This window comes from Oncorhynchus tshawytscha, linkage group LG05, assembly GCF_018296145.1.
Source record: "Oncorhynchus tshawytscha isolate Ot180627B linkage group LG05, Otsh_v2.0, whole genome shotgun sequence".
Classification (NCBI taxonomy): Eukaryota; Metazoa; Chordata; class Actinopteri; order Salmoniformes; family Salmonidae; genus Oncorhynchus; species Oncorhynchus tshawytscha.
This window is the reverse complement of record NC_056433.1, coordinates 62,094,632-62,110,552: the sequence shown is the minus strand read 5'-3', so window position 1 is coordinate 62,110,552 and position 15,921 is coordinate 62,094,632. Positions and strand designations below refer to the sequence as shown.

The window sequence follows — 15,921 nt, the reverse complement described above, 5'->3', positions numbered from 1 at the left end:
CCGTGGCGTCTATCTAAGCGTTCGAACGAGCCTTGACATACAGTCAATCTTGAAAGTGAGGGGCGAAATCATAGTTCCCACTTTTCACTCTAGACTCAGCTCCACCCCCTCCAACGTGGAGAAACAGAACTTCTGGAATGAACTGATCAAAAACAGGAAGAGCTCCATCCTGGCCAGACCCTCCCCAAGCCACACAAGTTAACCTGGACAGACACACAGAGATGTGATGTGCTGGGGTTTTCAACTGATTCTCTGACAACACTGTATAGGAATCCCCTACCTGTGAAGGGTTAGGACCAGTACAGACTAGGTTTCTGGCTATGTTAGGATTACCTGCAGAGAAGGGCAAGAACGCTTCCCTCTGGACAAACTTGACGACCTGGTGCAGGAAGTGTCCTTGGTTGAAGGTGTCTGGTGTTTCCCTCTCCGTCTTGTCAAACAGCACCGAGGTCAGAACGTGCATCAACACTGTTCCCTGAGAACAACACAAACAATATCCTCTGCCCTTGCCTAAATTCAGTACAATGCAAAGAACATTCACCAACAGCGTCTACCGACATCCATTTATTGTGTCCCTTCACTAATGATCTCAAAGGATGTATGCTGTGTGAAAGGCCATACCTATTCACTGACAAAATCTTAGGCGCGACAGCACAAAATGAGACACAGAGACGTGACTTAAATAAAAAGAAGGAAACTGTATCGGGGGTTTTTCTTTCAACTCTCCCCCCGGGGCAGTACAAACAAAGACCAGGGTAATAGCTATCCCCCCCAAAAACAATCAGTTGGTACTAAACGCAAAACTAACAGCTTGATCCGAACATATAACAGGGAATCATGGTGTTGTGGAATTCGCTGTAACCTCACTCTGCCCCCCTCTGCCCCTTCAGTCTGGTCCTTAAGAGAGCACAAACACAATTAGTCAATTGACCTCAGGTGAGCATCAGTAGTGGCTGTACTGCAGCCCACCTCCAGGAGAGGGCGCAGACAGACCACTTGATCCGGCTGATCCCTCACACATCCCCCCTCAAGCCAGACCCAGGGGTGCTCGCGCCAGCTGGACCCACCAGGTCTCGGCGAGAAAGAGCATCCGCGTTACTGTGTAGTTTTCCGGGCATGTGAACCACCTCGAATGTAAACGGTGCAGTGCTAGGAACCACCTCGTTATCCAGCTATTGTTGTCCCTCTGTCCCGCCATCCACTTGAGGGGGGTGTGGTCAGTGACCAGATGGAAATTTCTCCCCAGGAGGTAGTACCTCAGATACCCTAATGCCCACTTAATCGCCAACCTCTCTCTCACCACCGTAGCATAGTTTTGCTCCCTTGGGGACAGCTTACGGCTGATATACACAACGAGGTGTTCCTCCTCCCCTCCACCTGCGACAACACTGCCCCTATCCCCGTGTCTGATGCGTCTGTGAATACAGTAAAAGGCATGTTAAAGTCTGGCATCCTGAAAACAGGGTTTGTGCATAGCACAGTCTTAAGTTCATTAAAAGCTTTTTCGGCCCTGTCGGTCCATACCACACGCACTGGTTCTGATTTTTGGGTAAGGTCGGTCAGTGGTGCTGCTATGGTGGAATAGTTCGGTATGAAGTGCCGAAAGTATCCTGTCAGGCCCATGAAGTCACGCACCGCCTTCTTGTTAGCGGGCCTAGGCCACTCCCGCACCGGCACCGCCTGTGTTTTCTCCTTCTGGGGTTTGATGAGGCCACTGCCAATAGTGTACCCCAAGTATTCAGCTTCGTTTAAGCCTAGGTGGCGTTTTCTTAGGATTGGCTGTAAGCCTGGCAGCCTCCAGGCTTGCCAACACAGCTCTTACCTTGTTTAGGTGGTCGCCCAAGTCCTCCATGTGTATGACGACATCGTCAATATAGGCTGCTGCGTAAGCCTGATGGGGTCTAAGCAGGGTATCCATCAGTTGTTGGAACGTTTCCGCCGCTCCATGTAGACCGAACGGCATACGGACGTATTGGAAAAGCCCCTCCGGCGTTAATTGTAATAATTGTGTCCTTCAAACTTTGCTTTCGTCAGAGAATCCTCCATTTGCAGCAATTACAGCCTTGCAGATCTTTGGCATTCTAGTTGTCAATTTGTTGAGGTAATCTGAAAAGATTTCACCCCATGCTTCCCGAAGCACCTCCCACAAATTGGATTGGATTGATGGGCACTTCTTACGTATCATACGGTCAAGCTGCTCCCACAACAGCTCAATAGGGTTGAGATCCGGTGACTGTGCTGGCCACTCCATTATAGACAGAATACCAGCTGCCTGCTTTTTCCATAAATAGTTATTGCATAGTTTGGAGCTGTGCTTTAGGTCATTGCCCTGTTGTAGGAGGAAATTGGCTCCAATTAAGCACCGTCCACAGGGTATGTCATGGCGTTGCAAAATGGAGTGATAGCCTTCCTTCTTCAAGATCCCTTTTACCCTGTACAAATCTCTCACTTTACCACAACCAAAGCACCCCCCGACCATCACATTGCCTCCACCATGCTTTACAGATGGCGTCAAGCACTCCTCCAGCATATTTGATTTTTTTCTGCGTCTCGCGAATGTTCTTCTTTGTGATCCGAACACCTCAAACTTAGGTTTGTCTGTCCATAATACTTTTTTTCCAATCTTCCTCTGTCCAGTGTATGTGTTCTTTTGCCCATCTTAATCTTTTATTTTTATTGGCCAGTCTGAGATATGTATTTTTCTTTGCAACTGCCTAGAAGGCCAGCATCCCAGAATCGCCTCTTCACTGTTGACATTGAGTGGTGATTTGCGGGTACTATTTAATAAGCTGCCAGTTGAGGAATTGTGAGGCGTCTATCTCTCAAACTAGACACTCTAATGTACTTGTCCTCTTGCTCAGTTGTGCACTGGGGCCTCGCACTCCTCTTTCTATTCCGGTTAGAGCCAGTTTGTGCAGTTCTGTGAAGGGAGTAGTACACAGCATTGTACGATATCTTCAGTTTCTTGGCAATTTCTCCCATGGAATAGCCTTCATTTCTCAGAACAAGAATAGACTGACTGAGTTTCAGAAGAAATTTCTTTGTTTCTGGCCATTTTGAGCCTTTAATCAAACCCACAAATGCTGATGCTCCAGATACGCCTCAACTAGTCTAAGGAAGGCCAGTTTTACTGCTTCTTTAATCAGAACAACAGTATTCAGCTGTGCTAACATAATTTCAAAAGAGTTTTCTAATGATGAATTAGCCTTTTAAAATGATAAACTTGGATTAGCTAACACAACGTACCATTGGAACGCAGGAGTGATGGTTGCTGTTAATGGGCCTCTGCACGCCTATGTTGATATCCCATTAAAAAACATCAAAAACAAGGACATTTCTAAGTGACCCCAAACTTTTGAACGGTAGTGTATATATAAAATGTAAAAAAGGCATGAAAACATATTGTGGCAGACAGTAGATGGAGCACTCCGATGAAGATGTCATGTTGACGTTGAAACATCAGTCACCTACTTATATTTCTCTGATGATAATGGAAAAAAGCCTGAGCGTAAGAAGTAAATCGCTGCTTGTGAGTGTTCCAACTCATCTGCCATGAATTTGTAGTTTTTTTAGTTTTTTCTTGGTAAACCCTTTTGCTGAAAATCCAGTAACTTTCTTTACAAATGTTTTATTTGATCCACAGAGGTCACTATCTCACCTTATATGTGTGGGTGTTTGTTGAGGATGACCAGGGCCAGAGCACAGTGGTGGAGGGGGTCTCAGTGCCGGCCAGGAAGAGCACCAGGTTGGCCTCCTGGAAACCATCCTCACTGGAGTGCTTGTGCTCTCAGCAGAGGGACCAGGGAGGAAGGAGGCCGGCATTCGAAACAAAATGTATAACAGTGTATGAACCACCAAGGGTGTGTGGATCCACTTCAGGACTGTAACTTGACTACCTGTCAAAATGATTACTCCTCTCATTTGTTTTTGAAACCACACACTAGATCTTCTCTCCATTCTACCATAGCCAAACAGTTTTCCATAGTAAGAGGGTGGACGAGCTGCTTACATTCTCTATCTCAGTGAGGAAGGTGTCAATGTAGTTTCTGGGGTTGCTGGTGTTCATGTCCTGCCTGTGTCTTTCCACGTCCTCCCTGATGAGTTCCTCCAGGGCCATATAGTAGCTGAACATGGTGTTGTGAGGACCTAGGAGATGCTCCATCAGTGCGGAGAACACGTCGTACAGCTAGAGTACACAGAGGGAACATGCCATGGTCTGTCAGTCAAAGCTAGATCCCTTGGGGGAGTTGTAATCATGCTTATTGCCACCAGGGTCATTACACTGAATTTAAATGGAATCAAGCCCAACCCAGTTAAGTAGTCATCAAGTCATTCATCTCCAGGTGTATTTCCTCCTCCAGTGAGTTCCTACCAAGCTCCACATGGTTCCTTCCAGCCAGATGGCCTCGTTCAAGTACATCAGCAGGATCTGGAAGTTGTGGTCTCTGTTGTCAAACCTCTTCCCAAACAATATCTGCCAGATGATATTGGACACGGCATTTGTTGAACATGGATGCAGGGTAGAAGGCTCCGCCTGAGAAAAGAAAGGGAGGGGATTGACCTGTTTGGTAAATCAGTCTTGTGACATCACACATAGATCAGTGCCTCTGCACCTCTTCCCTCTCTTCTGTACCTGTCTCATTCCTCTCCCCTTGTTTCCCTTTTGCTCTCTCCTCCCTACTTCTCTACATCTCATCCTGTAGGAAGCACATCTCCTCACAGATGACCCCCTCCATGGACTTCTTCCCCAGGCCAAAGGTTTTCAGGGTGAACAGGGTCGAACCTTCTCTGCTTCTTCCATGGCAGGCCGTTACTCACGAATAGACCTGTAGAGAGGGGGGCATGATGTGACCGACATGGTTTAAACTCCACAAGACTGTCTTGCTAAGCTTAAGTTTATTCATAACCCACTGGGCACAAACTGGTTTAATCAACGTTATTTCAACATAATTTGTCAACGTATTGTGACGTGGAATCTACATAAAAAATGCATTGGATTTGAAAAATGTCATGAACATAAACTGTTGTTTTGAGGTTGGAATTTCAACCACAGGATTGTCATCATTGTAACCAATTTTCAACATAGACAAATCTTGTTTAAAATAGGTTGAATTTGTACCTTTGAAACGTCAGATCTTCAATGTTATGTCCACTATTAGAATAAAACAATAGGCTATGCAGCACCTCCTACTGGAGAGTTGATTTATCTACAGCTATTATTATGGCCTCCCATCCAGGGTTTTAACCAAGCCCAGATCTGATTAGAACCACTGACTACTACCAATGTGCTATTGTGAGAATGATTATTGAGCGATCTCTTAATAACTAAATATAGTCACTGTTTCTATCGAGGGGTAAATGTTACTATTTAGGCCTACAGTATAAAGCATTTGCAAAGTCATCAACAGCTATTGTTTCAATTCAATCTAGGGTTCAACTAAAAACATACAAAACAAATTGCCTAGGGTTTCAAGCTTCGGTTGATTTCAAATGTAATCTTCAAGTTAATCATTCATATGTTGGATTCACTCCTCAATCACAAGCAAAAATCTAAGTCAAAGAATAGGACTAAATCAAATCAAACTTTATTTAAAAGGCACTTAAAGATTGATTAGATTAGATTTAGTCCTATTCTTAGATTCTTGGTTGAGATGGAGATGTGATTCCAAAATAATAATTATTACTTTGTAGACAAACTGGATATTGAATTGTGTTTGGTTGTCAACGCAACCAAATATCAACATCTGAAGGAGATGTATCTTCTGCTTGGATTGTTCCATCTATACCACTGACTTGGTCTGGCTTTAATTCTAGTTTCGATACAAATGAATCATTGAAATCTAAGTTAAAGAATCAAATCAAACTATAAATGCACTTTACATAAAGTTTCATTTGATTTAGTCATATTTTTTTTCAAGTTTGATTCTTGGTTGAGATGAAGACGTGAATCCAACATGTCAATTATTCAATTGTAGATGAAAAGGAAATAAAGGCAGACTAAGTCAGTAGCACAAAAGATATCTCCTTCGAATGTTGATATTTGGTTGCGTTGACAATCAAACACAATTAAATATCCAGTTTGTCTACAACCAAAAATCTAAGAACAGGACTAAATTTAATCGAATCAAACTTGAAATGCACTTTAAACAAAGTTCAATATCACTTTTGCAATACAATAAATAGCCTATTAACTTGTCGACAAGTTAACAAATTATATATAGGATTCACGTCTCCAATTAAACCAAAAATAAAAGTTCAAGAATAGGATTAAGCCAGTAGCTCAGATGAAAAAATACAAGCATTAGATATCCTTTAAATGTTGATATTTGGTTGCGTTGTCAACCAAACACAATTCAATATTATTTTTGTAATACAATAAATAGCCTAAAGTTAAGGCTATCTTACAAACTACACTGAACCAAAATATAAACGCAACATGCAACAATTTCTAAGATTTTACTGAGTTACAGTTCATATAAGGACATCAGTCAATTGAAAGAAATAATTTTGGCCCTAATTTATGGATTTCACCTGACTGTGAATACAGATATGCATCTGTTGGTCACAGATGCCACCATTTGCCTCATGCAGTGCTACACATCTCCTTTGCATAGAGTTGATCAGGCTGTTGATTGTGGCCTGTAGATAGTTGTCCCGCTCCACTTAAATGGCTGTGGGAAGTGGCTGGCTATTGGCGGAAACTGGAACACACTGTCTTACATGTTGATCCAGAGCATCTAAAACATGCTCAATGGGCGACATCATGGTGAGTATGCAGGTCATGGAAGAACTGGGACATTTTCAGCTTCCAGGAACTGTGTACAGACTCTTGCAACATGGGGCAGTGCATTATCATACTGAAACATGAGGTGATGGCGGTGGATGAATGGCACGACAATGGGCCTCAGGATCTCGTCACGGTATCTCTGTGCATTTAAATTGCCATCAATAAAATGCAATCGTGTTCATTGTCCGTGGCATCTGCCTGCCCATACTATAACACCACCGCCACCACGGGGGCACTGGTCACAAGGTAATCCAGTAATTGTAGTAAACAGTGCCACACTCAGGCAGAAAACTGAATGTTCTATTCTCAGAAAGGCCCATCTTTTCAAAGAAAACCTACTTTAATTATATCTATATTTGAGAAAAATAAGTAGATTTGTTGTGATCACAAGAAAATCCAAATAATTAAGTTAATAGATGACATTCAGTGCTATAAACCTGTCTCCAATATGATCGCATAGTTTACACAGACCCGTCGCTGACTTTCGTGTGAAAAGGCATCCCATGGTCTGTTTTGTCAACGAGCTCAATGTACAGTGTGTTCGGAAAGTATTCAGACCCCTTGGACTTTTTAACATTTTGTTATGCCTTATTTTAAAATGGATTAAATAAATAAAAATGATAATCTATTCACAATACCCCAGAATGACAAAGTGAGAACATCTTTTTAGAAATGTTTGCAAATGTATTCAAAATAAAAACAGAAATACCTTATTTACATAAGTATTCAGACCCTTTGCTATGAGACTTGAAATGGAGCTCATGTGCATCCTGTTTCCATTGGTCACCCTTGAGATGTTTCTACAACTTTATTGGAGTCCACCTGTGGTAAATTCAATTGACTGGACATGATTTGAAAAGGCACACACCTGTCTATATAAGGTCCCACAGTTGGCAGTGCATGTCAGATCAAAAACCAAGCCATGAGGTCAAAGGAATTGTCTGAGACAGGATTGTGTCGAGGCACAGATCTGGGGAAGGGTACCAAAACATTTCTGCAGCATTGTAGGTCCCCAAGAACACAGTGGCCTCAATCATTATTAAATGGAAGAAGTTTGGGACCACCAACACTGAGCAATCAGGAGAGAAGGGCCTTGGTCAGGAAGGTGACCAAGAACCCGATGGTCACTCTGACAGAAATATGGGACCACCAACACTCTTCCTAGAGCTGGCAGCTCTGTGAAACTGAGCAATCAGGGGAGAAGGGCCTTGGTCAGGAAGGTGACCAAGAACCCGATGGTTCCTCTGTGGAGATGGCAGAACCTTCCAGAAGGACAACCATCTCTGCAGCACTCCACCAATCAGTCCTTTATGGTAGAGTGGCCAGACTGAAGCCACTCCTCAGTAAAAGGCACATGACAGCCCGCTTGGAGTTGCCAAAAGGCACCTAAAAGACTCTCAGTCCATGAGAAACAAGATTCTCTGGTTTGAATGTCAATCGTCACGTCTGGAGGAAACCTGGCACATCCCTACAGTGAAGCATGGTGGTGGCAGCTTCATGCTGTGGGGATATTTTTCAGCGGCAGGAACTGGGAGACTAGTTAGGATCTAGGGAAAGATGAACGGAACAAAGTACAGAGAGATCCTTGATGAAAACCTGCTTCAGAGCACTCAGGACCTCAGACTGGGGCGAAGGTTCAACTTCCAACAGAACAATGACTAAGCACACATCCAAGACAATGCAGGAGTGGCTTTGGGACAAGTCTCTGAATGTCCTCAAATGGCCCAGCTAGAGCCCAGACTTGAACCCGATTGAACATCTCTGGAGAGACCTGAAAATAGCTTTGCAGCGACGCTCCCCATTCACCCTGACAGAGCTAGAGAGGATCTGCAGAGAAGAATGGGAGAAACTCGCAAAATACAGGTGTGCCAGGCTTGTGGTGCCATACCCAAGAAGACTCGAGGCTGTAATCCCTGCCAAAGGTGCTTCAACAAAGTGCTGAGTAAAGGGTTTGAATACTCACTCTTCTCATGTGATATTTCGGTGGTTTATTAAAACATTTGAAAACATCTAAAAACCTGTTTTTGCTTTGTCATTATGGAGTATTGTGTGTAGATTCATTAAATCCATTTTAGAAAAAGGCTTTGTATTTCAAACACTGGTGGTAACCAGATCAAATCAAATCAAATGTATTTATATAGCCCTACTTACATCAGCTGATATCTCAAAGTGCTGTACAGAAACCCAGCCTATAACCCCAAACAGCAAGCAATGCAGGTGTAGAAGATCGATGGCTAGGAAAAATTCCCTAGAAAGGCCAAAACCTAGGAAGAAAACTAGAGAGGAACCAGGCTATGAGGGGTGGCCAGTCCTCTTCTGGCTGTGCCGGGTGGAGATTATAACAGAACATGGCCAAGATGTTCAAATGTTCATAAATGACCAGCACGGTCAAATAATAATAATCACAGTAGTTGTCGAGGATGCAACAGGTCAGCACCTCAGGAGTAAATGTCAGTTGGCTTTTCATAGCCGATCATTGAGAGTATCTCTACCGTACCTGCTGTCTCTAGAGAGTTGAAAACAGCAGGTCTGGGACAGGTAGCACGTCCAGTGAACAGGTCAGGGTTCCATAGCCGCAGGCAGAACAGTTGAAACTGGAGCAGCAGCATGGCCAGGTGGACTGGGGACAGCAAGGAGTCATCATGCCAAGTAGTCCTGAGGCATGGTCCTAGGACTCAGGTCCCCCGAGAGAGAGAAAGAGAATTAGAGAGAGCATACTTAAATTCACACAGGACACTGGAGAAATACTCCAGATATAACAGACTGACCCTAGCCCCCCGACACATAAACTACTGCAGCATAAATACTGGAGGCTGAGACAGGACGGGTCAGGAGACACTGTGGCCCCATCCGATGATACCCCCGGACAGGGCCAAACAAGCAGGATATAAGCCCACCCACTTTGCCAAAGCACAGCCCCCACACCACTAGAGGGATATCTTTAACCACCAACTTACCATCCTGAGACAAGACCAAGTATAGCCCACAAAGATCTCCGCCACGGAACAACCCAAGGGGGAGCGCCAACCCAGACAGGAAGACAACGTCAGTGACTCAACCCACTCAAGTGACGCACCGCTCCTAGGGACGGCATGGAAGAGCACCAGTAAGCCAGTGACTTGGCCCCTGTAATAGGGTTAGAAGCAGAGAATTCCAGGGGAGAGAGGGGAACTGGCTAGGCAGAGACAGCAAGGGCAGTTCGGTGCTCCAGTGCCTTTCCGTTCACCTTTACACTCCCGGGCCAGACTACACTCAATCATAGGACCTACTGAAGAGATGAGTCTTCAATAAAGACTTAAAGGTTGAGACCGAGTCTGCGTCTCTCACATGGGTAGCCAGACCATTCCATAAAAATGGAGCTCTATAGGAGAAAGCCCTGCCTCCAGCTGTTTGCTTAGAAATTCTAGGGACAATAAGGAGTATGGCAGGACCAAATCGTAAAGATAGGAAGGAGCAAGCCCATGTAATGCTTTGTAGGTTAGCAGTAAAACCTTGAAATCAGCCCTTGCCTTAACAGGAAGCCAGTGTAGGGAGGCTAGCACTGGAGTAATATGATCAAATTATTTGGTTATAGTCAGGATTCTAGCAGCCGTATTTAGCACTAACTGAAGTTTATTTAGTGCTTTATCCGGGTAGCCGGTAAGTAGAGCATTGCAGTAGTCTAACCTAGAAGTAACAAAAGCATGGATTCATCTTTCTGCATCAATTTTGGACAGAACATTTCTGACCATTGCAATGTTACGCAGACAGAAAAAAAGCTGTCCTTGAAACAATCTTGATATGTTCGTCAAAAGAGAGATCAGGTTCCAGAGTAACGCCGAGGTCCTTCACAGTTTTATTTGAGACGGCTCTACAACCATCAAGATTAATTGTCAGATTCAACAGAAGATCTCTTTGTTTCTTGGGACCTAGAACAAGCATCTCTGTTTTGCCCGAGTTTAAAAGTAGAAAGATGATCCCAATAAATTAGGCAGCCTCGTAAACTACGCCCCCCTCTGGTATGTTCTATTGCGAACTGTCTGGGACTCATTGTTTCCCTGTTAACTACTCAAAGATATTTAACTTATTAAGTCAAAGATGTAATTAACTGCAATAAACTGGTCTCAAATGTATTTGCATAACTAGGCTACGCAGAACCACGGTGTACCCATTGAGTATTTTCTCGGTTTGTGCACAGGGCACAGAGTCATCTAGAATGTTATTGTATGCTGTAGCATTAAGATTTCCCTTCACGTGAACTAAGGGCCCTAGCTCGAACCATGAAAAACAGCCCCAGACCATTATTCCTCCTCCTGACAGATGGTGAAGCATGATTCATCACTTTAGAGCATGTTTCCACTGCTCCAGAGTCCAATGGCGGCTAGGTTTACACCACTCCAGCCGACGCTTGGCATTGTGCATGGTGATCTTAGGCTTGTGTGCAGCTGCTCGACCATAAAAATGTATTTCATTAAGCTCCCAGCAAACAGTTATTGTGCTGAAGTTGCTTCCACAGGTAGTTTGGAATTCAGCAGACTATTTTTAAGCGCTATGCCCTTCAGCACTCAGAGGTCCCGTTCTGTGAACTTGTGTGTCCAGACGTTGTTGCTCCTAGATGTTTCCACTTCACAATAACAGCTCTTACAGTTGACCGGGGCAGCTCTAGCAGGGCAGATATTTGATGAACTGACTTGTTGGAAAGGTGGCATCCTATGACAGTGCCACATTGGAAGTCACTGAGCTCTAAGGCCATTCTACTGCCAGTGTTTTTCTAGGCTGATTGCATGGCTGTGTGCTCGATTTTATACACCTGTCAGCAACGGGTGTAGCTGAAATAGCCAAATCCACACATTTTAAGGGGTGTCCACATACTTTTGTATTTACAGTATAGTGCTCATATCGCTGTATTCCAATGGAATATCTCACCACACTGGCATTGTGGCAGGACGCACTCAGAACGCACAAAGCCATCATAGTATTTTGAACGGATTCTTTCATTTTCCTGCCAAAGAGAGGAGTCACAAAAAGCAGAAATAGAGATAAAATGAATCACTAACCTTTGACGATCTTCATCAGATGGCACTCATAGAACTTCATGTTACACAATACATGTATGTTTTGTTCGATAAAGTTCATATTTATATCCAAAAATCTCAGTTTACATTGGCACGTTATGTTCAGTAATGTTGTGCCTCGAAAATATCCGGCAAATTTGCAGAGAACCACATCCATTTACAGAAATACTCATCATAAACTTTGATAAAAGATACAAGTGTTATGCACATAATTATAGATATACTTCTCCTTAATGCAACCACTGTGTCAGATTTCAAAAAAGCTTTACGGAAAAATCAAACCATGCAATAATCTGAGTACAGCGCTCAGACACAAAAACAAGCCATACAGATACCTGCCATGTTGTGGAGTCAGTAAAACTCCGAAATAGTGTTATAAATATTCACTTACCTTTAATGATCTTCATCAGAATGCACTCCCAGGAATCCCAGTTCCACAATAAATGTATGTTTTGTTCGATAAAGTCCATAATTTATGTCCAAATACCTCCTTTTGTTAGCGCGTTTAGTTCACAAATCCAAACTCACGAGGCGCGGATAAGTCCAGGCGAAAGTCCAGGCGAAGGGTTCAAAAAGTTATATTACAGTTCGTAGAAACATGTCAAACGATGTATAGAATCAATCTTTAGGATGTTTTTAACATAAATCTTCAATAATGTTCAATCCGGAGAATTCCTTTGTCTTTAGAAATGCAATGGAACTCAGGTTGCTCTCACGGGCGTACGCGTGATCAGCTCATGGCATTCTGCCAGACATCTGGTTGAAACAGCTCTCATTCTCTCCCCCTCCCCCGCCTCAAACAAGGTTCTAAAGACTGTTGACATCTAGTGGAAGCCTTAGGAAGTGCAATAGGACCCCATAGACACTGTATATTTGATAGGCAATGAGTTGAAAAACTACAAACCTCAGATGTCCCACTTCCTGGTTGGATTTTTCTCATGTTTTCGCCTGCCATATCTGTTATACTCACAGACATCATACAAACAGTTTTAGAAACGTCAGAGTGTTTTCTATCCAAATCTACTAATATGCATATATTAGCTTCTAGGCCTGAGTAGCAGGCAGTTTACTCTGGGAACGCTTTTCATCCGAACGTGAAAATGCTGCCCCCTATCCCAAACAGGTTTTAAGCAGCAGAGGAGAAACAAGATGCACTGGTAACATGTCACCATGAGTGACATGCTCTCCTACATTTCCCTGGTGATATACATGGGACTGGCAAAGGTATCAAGACTAGTTGACTAGTGAAAACTGTTTCTTGGCCATCAACTGTACACTTCACATGAGTGACCCACAAAAGGATGAGGAGAATGACAATAAGAAGAGGACTGCAGGGTATGATCCTCTCACAAGAGTCAAGCCCATTTACATTTATAATTTATATCTGTTTTCCAAATATTTCTTGCAAATAGTTCTTCTTAATGTGGGACCAATACCATTTAGGCTTATTCAATGTGTAATAGCAGTGGAATTACCCCATTCTGACAATTTGGAGAGGTTGAAAGGACACTTGGGTGCACCCTTTCCATATTATGTCTATATTTGATAAGCTACCCAGGAAAGGGCGGAAAACAGCCCATATTAATATATATAGCCTTGGAAATAAGGTTCATGAAATCAATAACTTGCTAACATCAGATAACCTGTTATTAGCAATTTCTGAGACTCAGATAATTAATTTGATGATACAGCAGTGGCAATACAAGGTTATAACATCTACAGAAGAGACAGAAATGCTTATGGAGGAGGTGTTGCTGTATACACTACCATTCAAATGTTTGGGGTCACTTAGAAATATCCTTGTTTTTGAAAGAAAAGCTAATTTTTTGTCCATTAAAATAGCATCAAATTGATCAGTAAAACAGTGTAGACATTGTTAATTTTGTGAATGACTATTGTAGCTGGAAATGGCAGATTTTTTATGGAATATCTACATAGGCGCGCCGAGGCCCATTATCAGCAACCATCACTCCTGTGTTCCAATGGCACGTTGTGTTAGCTAATCCAAGTTTATAATTTTAAAAGGCTAATATTGATCATTAGAAAGCCCTTTTGCAATTATGTTAGCACAGCTGAAAACTGTTGTCCTGATTAAAGAATCAATAAAACTGTCCTTCTTTAGACTAGTTGAGTATCTGGAGCATCAGCATTTGTGGGTTCGATTACAGGCTCAAAATGGCCAGAAACAAAGAACTTTCTTCTGAAACCTGTCAGTCTATTCTTGTTCTGAGAAATGAAGGCTGTTCCATGGGAGAAATTGCAAAGAAACTGAAGATCTCGTACAATGCTGTGTACTACTCCCTTCTTAGAACAGCGCATACGGGCTCTAACCAGAATAGAACTGAGCAAGAGGACAAGTGCATTAGAGTGTCTAGTTTGAGAAACAGATGCCTCACAAGTCCTCAACTGGCAGCTTCATTAAATAGTCCCCACAAACACTAGTCTCAACATCAACAGTGAAGAGGCGACTCCGGGATGCTGGCCTGCTAGGCAGAGTTGCAAAGAAAAAAACTTATCTCAGACTGGCCAATAAAAAGAAAATATTAAGATGGGCAAAAGAACACAAACACTAGACAGAGGAACTCTGCCTAGAAGGCCAGCATCCCGGAGACGCCTCTTCACTGTTGACATTGAGACTGCAATGTAGCAGCCATATAGCAAAGTTGCCACATTATGACTAACTGTACAAATCATCCATGGCTTTTGGTAGCTATTGTTAGGTTTGTGCTAATGTTAGCCTTGAGCGCTGAATGTCACAAAAGTTTAGGGATAACAAGTATAATTCACTTGATACATGGAGGGACTGTTGTTAATGCTGTAGGTAATGTCTATCACCTTGGGTACGAAGTATCCCCCCAGTGTTGCGTCTTTGCTTGCCATCTTGGGGAAACCCAGCGGCACAATGTTGCCCATCCTCTGTGTCTCATGGATGACTAGCATAAAAGGGTGGCAACGGTCTTCATCCCAGCCTCGATCAGGTCCAGGGTACATACCATTAGGGTCTCTGTATTGAACACTGACAGACTGAGTTTCAGAATCCACACAGAGCCAACCAAAGAGGGGGAAGTCTGTCATATATGAAAATCAGTGCTCTCCCTTTCCATTACAAAGACATGGTTCCCACACCCTGCTGAACACGGGGTTTCGATTAGTTTCAAATACCACCGACACCAACATCTTCACATTATAAAATGACTCCACTGACAACTATAGGGCAAAATGTCAGAAACGTCATCACTTATAACCTTTTTAATCTGAACATGGACTGTTTGAAGAGTTTTATCTCAAGTTTTTTGTGATCTGCTCTGGTTGGATTTCCCCTCCAGCCCTTTGATGATGGAGATGGAAACTGACTGGGGTAAAGAAATCAGAAATCTAGAGCAACACGACCAAGCTTCCAGCTCTCACACTCTTACACTTTTCATTCACACTCTTCTCAACACACACATGCTCGTCACAATGGAAGAGGCACATGTATAGCTTCCTAATCAATATCTGTTATATTTGGAAGCCTCACACACACACACACACACACACACACACACACACACACACACACACACACACACACACACACACACACACACACACACACACACACACACACACACACACACACACACACACACACACACACACACACACACACACACACGTATACTGTAGTAATTACATTTTCGATATGGTCTTTATAGAATGCATTTGGGACACCATGTGTGGAGTATGCACCTCTGATGAGGAGATGGGACTGTGAGTAGTGCATTGGATTTAACTTGACCGGCATGCAGGGTTGGTGGGGTTTTCACTTTTCAATTGATTCCATTGTAGCAAACAAACTAGATCAAAGATACCATTAAACACACCATAAAATTGCATAACATGGCAGCACTTAATTATTGCAGCCATACCAACAATGATATGCAGAAATGTAGTCTACTTTGTAATCTGCTAACAACACATTTAGTGAAAACAGGTATTGAGGACACCGACCTCTGAGTTAGCTGAGTAAACAGAACCGCTGTGGTTCCTTAAGTGGGGCAAAGTAACATACAAAGTTTCTCATAAAATACCTCAGATCTA

General features: G+C 43.1%; 1 pseudogene; it reads right to left on the bottom strand.

Moving 5' to 3' along the window:
- Nucleotides 1-84: 84 nt before the first annotated feature.
- LOC112251582 lies at nt 85-14,754 on the bottom strand (annotated as a pseudogene).
- Nucleotides 14,755-15,921: the final 1,167 nt, after the last annotated feature.